General features: G+C 51.7%; 2 non-coding genes across 2 annotated transcripts; both read right to left on the reverse strand.

Moving 5' to 3' along the window:
* Positions 1-4,038: 4,038 nt before the first annotated feature.
* Positions 4,039-4,110, reverse strand: TRNAA-UGC. Its single transcript has one exon. It is a non-coding gene; the product is annotated as a tRNA-Ala (tRNA).
* A 1,610-nt stretch (positions 4,111-5,720) lies between these two features.
* On the reverse strand, positions 5,721-5,792 carry TRNAK-CUU. The gene has a single exon. It is a non-coding gene; the product is annotated as a tRNA-Lys (tRNA).

Below are 5,792 nucleotides of genomic sequence, written 5' to 3' on the forward strand. Positions count from 1 at the left end.
TGAAAAACTGAGTGTAGCATTGGGAACTGTGTCCGATGTTTTCCTGTCTAGCCGGCTTGCTGCCTAGAACGAACGCTCCTTGAGTGGGGTGATCTACAGGAAGTAACTCAAGCCTCCAAAGTACCTGGGCAGGGGCAGGACATTAGCACAGCAAGGGAGGGTTGTGGCAGTGACATCACAAAGGATTTTTGCAGGACCTCAGACTGTTGGTCAAAGGTGGTGGGGAGGTGGTGAACTCACAGAGCGATGCTGACATCAGCCAGGCAGGACAGGGGCAAGGGGTCAGGGAAACCTCAGAGACCCCTGTGGCTTTACTTCAGCAAGTCTCCTTCTCCAGGTCTCTCTTTGAGGACTGAGAGAGTATTTGGGTTCACAGACGTGAGCGCCAGGAGGAACCTCTTTCAAGTTTTCTCCTTCCCTTTTCCTGATTTTACGGGAAAACAGCCATCCCTGTTAGAAGGTAAGAGCCTCCTCGAGGTTTGAAACCTGTTCAGTCTGATCCATCTGGTGACCGTTGAATTCTAGGCATGGAAAACACGAGCTTAAGGAGGCAGAATTTTATTGCGCACCTGGGATTTTGTCCCTTAGAATCACTGGGGTCACTAGGGTTTGTCCTTTTGGTTTCACCTTTTCCTCCATCCATCCCTCCTTTCTCTTTGTCTCTTGCTTCTTTTGTCCTTTCTCCTGTTCCCCTCCCAACACCAGGAGGGGTGTGCGTATGTGTCTCAGGTGAGTGCTCTGCAGCTCCCACTGTGGGAGGTCCACCCGAAAATGTGGGGCTGAAATAGTGCTCAGGCAGTGATCCCCACCGGTGACCTGGGCCATCCTTTGGGTGAGAACCCTCAGCCTCCCGTCCTCAGTCTCTACCCTGATTGGCTGAGCAGGGGGTTATTGACAGGGAGGAGACTCAGGTCCTTGTTGTTCTCTTTTAAGCCCAAGGAAATAAGTCAGAACCAGTCATATGTTTGATGAATTTTGCTGCTTCGCTGCATTAATTGTCTCTGAGCAGTTGATGATTCTCTCTAACATTGCAGTTCTCCTCAAATACTTGCTGAATATTTATTGTGCACTGTTGTTGGTCTGGAGCTCATCTGAGAGCACTTTATTCAGGTCATTCAGTGTCTGAAATTCAAGATCCGATGGTTAGTTTGAAAATCAGGGCTCTTGGGTCCTATTCCCAACTCTGCCACTGGCTGGCTGTGTGACCTAAGACAAGTCAATTCTCCTTTCTCAGCCTTAGCTTCTCCCTCTTTCAAGTAGGGATAATAATGATCCGCTCCTACCTACCTCACGGTGGGTGGGGATCCATTGGCGAGTGTCACTAGGAGTAGTGCATAATATGCGGTGTCCTATCACATTTACTCAGAGCAGATTATGACATAATAGAATAGCTAAAATAGTCTATTTGATTTGTATTTTTTTATTTTGAAATGGTTAAGAGCAGCAATTACTTAGCTCAGACTGAAGCATCTTATCTAATGTTTGAGATCTAAGTGTCTCCTCTTTGTGTGCGAGGAGACAATTTAACACACTGTGACAAACAGGAGATGCTTTTGTTTTGCAACAAAATATTTGTGCAAAGAACTTTCATCCCACTTGCTTTGATTTCGAGAAACAAACTGGTTTAGTCTGAAGGGGATTTTCTGACAGAAATGGTTTCAATGAAATTTCCCCACCATCTCGATTCCTGGGCTCTATCCCTTTCTCTGGGTTTTTTTGTCCATTAGAACAGGAGTCAGGACTGTTGGCTTCTCTTTCTGGCTCTGCCACCAGCTTGCTGTGTAGGCCCTTGGGAAGGTCACTTCCCTTCTTTGTACTTCAGGCGTCTCCCCTTCTGTCCAATGAGAACAGGGACAGTTCTCGAACTCTGGGCAGTCATTTTCAGTCAGGCCCTGGCAGGGATAACTAAAAATTTATATAGATATATATATGTATATATAAAAAAGGCTTTCATTCCTTAGGAACCGGTTCCCTATAAAAAGTTCTGATTTAAGGGATGTGCCACAGTATGTATTTTTTGTACCAATAGCGTTACCATGCGTCCGTATTTTCCCAGGAGGAATTTTTAAATTTTTAAATTTTAAAAATTCCTCCCAGACAGTGATTTAAGAACCAAAAAGCCTGACATGTCCAGGAAAATACGGGTGTATGTTAACCCTACCTAAAGTTCTTTTTTAAAAAGATGGGCCTGAACTAGAAACGAATTCCGTTTTACATGTGTGGGTCCCTGCCACTCCCTGGGGGTGTGCTAGGGTGACCAGATGTCCTGATTTTATAGGGACAGTCCCAATTTTTGGTACTTTTTTTTATATAGGATCCTAATAACCCCCACCCCCTGTCCCAATTTTTCACACTTGCTGTCTGGTCACCCTACGGTGTGCACATGTGTGGGTTCCAGCTGCTCCCTGCCCCCCTCATTGAAACAGGTGTGCAGGGTTACTGCCCTGGGAACTGCAGGGCACCAGTGGACATGGGGCTGGCTGGAGGCAGGGCAGGGGCTGACTGGAGGTAGGGTCTGGCTGCAGGCAGGGCAAGGGGTGCGGGGCTGGCTGGAGACGGGGTGTGCGGGACTGGCTGGCTTCAGGCAGGGGGGTGCAGCAGGGGTTGGCTGGAGACAGGGCAGGAGGTACGGGGCCAGTGGTGTAGGGCTGGTGCGGGCAGGGGGGTGTGGGGAGCTGGCTGGCTTCAGGCAGGGCCGCAGGGGGTACGACAAGGGTTGGCTGGAGACAGGGTGCAGGGCTGGCTGCAGGGGGTGTGGGGCTGGCTGCGGGCAGGAGGTGTGGGGCTGGCTGGAGGCAGGGGCTGGTGCAGGCAGGGCAGGGGGTGAGGGGCTGGAGGCAGGGCAGGGGGTACAGCCCATCCTGTACGGTAAGTGCCCCCTCCCCCCTCAGCACCGGGGTAGCAGCAGCAGCCTGGGGCTTGGGGGCTATTTAAATGGCCCGGGGCTCCCCTGCTTCCACCGCCCCGGCCCTGTAAATAGCTGAGGGAGCCCTGGGGAAGCTGCGGGTCTCTGGGGGCTATTTTAAGGGCCGGGGCGGTAGAAACAATGGGAACCCTGGACTTTTTAAATAGCCCCCAGCCCCCCACAGCCCTACCCCAGCCCCTGCTGGGAGCCCCAGGCCCTTTAAATTGCCCCCTGAGGAAGCCGGGCCACCCTGGTACAGCGAACCAGCTCTTGCCAGTACGCAGTACCAGGGCTTGGGCACGGGGTCCTCTTAGGGGTGGGGCCCGATTCAGGGGAATCAGGAGAATCGGCCTAAAGCTGGGGTGGGGTGGGGGTGGGGGTGGGGGTGGGGCAGGACTTGGTCCCATTCTGGGCACCACCAAAAATTATACAAAGCTGCCGCCCCTGTCCAGCCCAACCTTCTGCTGATGCACCTCAGCCCACACCCCTGCAGGGTTTGAAGCTTCCATTGCTTAAACTCCAGGACACTGAGGGATTTCAGCTCCCCTTTGCCCAGCGGGAACCTTCACCCCACTCCCAGCCAGGTTCTTGTCCATGGGATCACTGTAGGGGGCCTGGGTCCCACTGGGTCTTTTCTCTCTCTGTGACGGGCCAGGGTGCAATAACTGGGGCATCTGAGCACCCAGGACCTTCTGTGGGGCTGCCATTCCCCTTCCCCTTCTGTGGTCTCATCTGTCATTGACTCCAGCCTTTTTTCTATCCATCGTCAGCACCATCCCAAGCCAGCTGCACTCGCCTCAAAAAGACAGTGTCCCCTGGTGGGTGTAAATCACTGACCTCCCTCCTCTCTGAGCACTGACTGCCCCTCTGTTTCCTGGCCTCTCAGTCTGTGCAGATGGGACCTTTCCCTCCAGTGCTGGAGGATTCACCCTTCTCATCTACCCTTGTCCCAAGCAACACAGCTGGTGGGAATCTTACATGTACTGAGGTGACTTACAAGCAGAAACCCCCCCAAGACCTTCCATGCAATTGGTACTTGCCCCTCACTGAGCAGGATTGAAATTCCTGCAGGGAGACTGGTGGGCCACATCCCCTCTGGGCATGAGCAAAGCAGCAGGGTGAAAAAATCAACCTGGAGATGATGGGGATTGAACCCAGGGCCTCATACATGCAAAGCATGTGCTCTACCACCAAGCTACATCCCCAGATAGTCTTTGCTTGCTATGGGTTACACCAGGGGTAGGCAACCTATGGCACGTGTGCCGAAGGTGGCACACGAGCTGATTTTCAGTGGCACTCACACTGCCCAGGTCCTGGCCACCAGTCTTGGGGGCTCTGCATTTTAATTTAATTTTAAATGAAGCTTCTTAAACATTTTAAAAATCCTTATTTACTTTACATACAACAATAGTTTGTTATATATTATAGACTTATAGAAAGAGACCTTCTAAAAACATTAAAATGTATCACTGGCATGCGGAACCTTGAATTACAGTGAATAAATGAAGACTCGGCACAGCACTTCTGAAAGGTTGCTGACCCCTGGGTTACACTCAGAGCCCTCTTGTTTCCAGAGCATCCAGTGGCCTAAGAGCAGCCTGGGGGACACATTCCCTGCTCTGAGGGCCAAACCTGCTGTCCTGGAGGCTGCTGGTTCTTCGGGGTCACTTTGCAGCAGGGCCAGATTCGATGTGTGGGGCAGAGAGAGTGGGTGCCCTGGACTCAGGGTGCAGAGATACACTCAGCCCTCTCCCCTGCATTGGGTGGGGGGTGCTGCCACCCCCTGCTGGAAGGTAATGGGAGGGGAGGGGTGCTGTGAGTCGCTCAACACCTGACCCTGGGGTCAGCAGTGGTGTGGGAAGCTCCAGGTGTTTCTAGGATCTGCTATTGCCACCTGCCTGTGAAGTCCAGCTTTCCCCAGCACATTCACTGCAGTGCAATTGGGTCACTGTTTCCATGGCTGAACAGCAAAGAATCGCTCCCAGTTTCCCTTCTATCTGCAGCAGGATTAGCCTGTGTTGGTGGATCTAGTTGTAGATTGTTATTCATTCCCCACCTTGACAATTCACACAGTCCCTTTCCCATGCAGATTCCCAGCGCCTCAGTGATCCTGGTAGCAGGGGTTGGGTCCTGAGATTTTCAGGGTTCTTTTCCCCTCCACCTGGAGTTAACTCAGCTTTTCCCCCATCCCAGACAATCCATGAAATAACAACAGGGGCATAAAGAAAGAGGGGAGGGAACATCTCACGGCCAGGGCTGGATGTGCCCAGGGCCCCCTGCTTGTCCATTGTTTCCATGGAATTTGGCCCCCTACTTTGCACAAGGGACAGAGAAAGATCTTGCTGTTCCTGTGTCTGTGCAAGGAAAATTGTGCTTCTGTATGAAAGAGAGGCGGGAAATGGCCCCATGATGGGACAATAGCCTCAGGATTAAGACCTAAGGGCTCAGGCTGAGAACTGATAGAACTGCACTCATCTGGGATTTAACAAATTGTCTTTCATGGAGCAGGGCCAGTTCCAGTGTTTTTGGCACCCCAAGCAGAAAAAAAAAATAAAAAAGCTGCAATCAATGGCAGCTCTACCGCTGCCGCTTTTGGTGGCAAGTCCTTCCCTCTGAAAGGGACTGAGAGGGCTGAATTGCCGCTGAAGCCTCCCCTTTCCATTGACCAGCCCAGGGACCTGCTTGCTGCGCTGGTGCCTGGAGCCAGCCCTGCCATGGAGACGCTGGGAAGATGGGGGGAAATCAGGAAAATAACATGGATTTGTTTACATTGCAAGTGAAGAATAATTGAAGTTTTTCTGGTTTAAAGTCACTTTTCCCTAACTGGGAATTGAACCCAGGCCTTGGCAGTAAGAGTGCCAAATCCTAACCACTAGACCACCAGGGA

This window comes from Mauremys reevesii, linkage group 12 (assembly GCF_016161935.1).
Source record: "Mauremys reevesii isolate NIE-2019 linkage group 12, ASM1616193v1, whole genome shotgun sequence".
NCBI lineage: Eukaryota > Metazoa > Chordata > Testudines > Geoemydidae > Mauremys > Mauremys reevesii.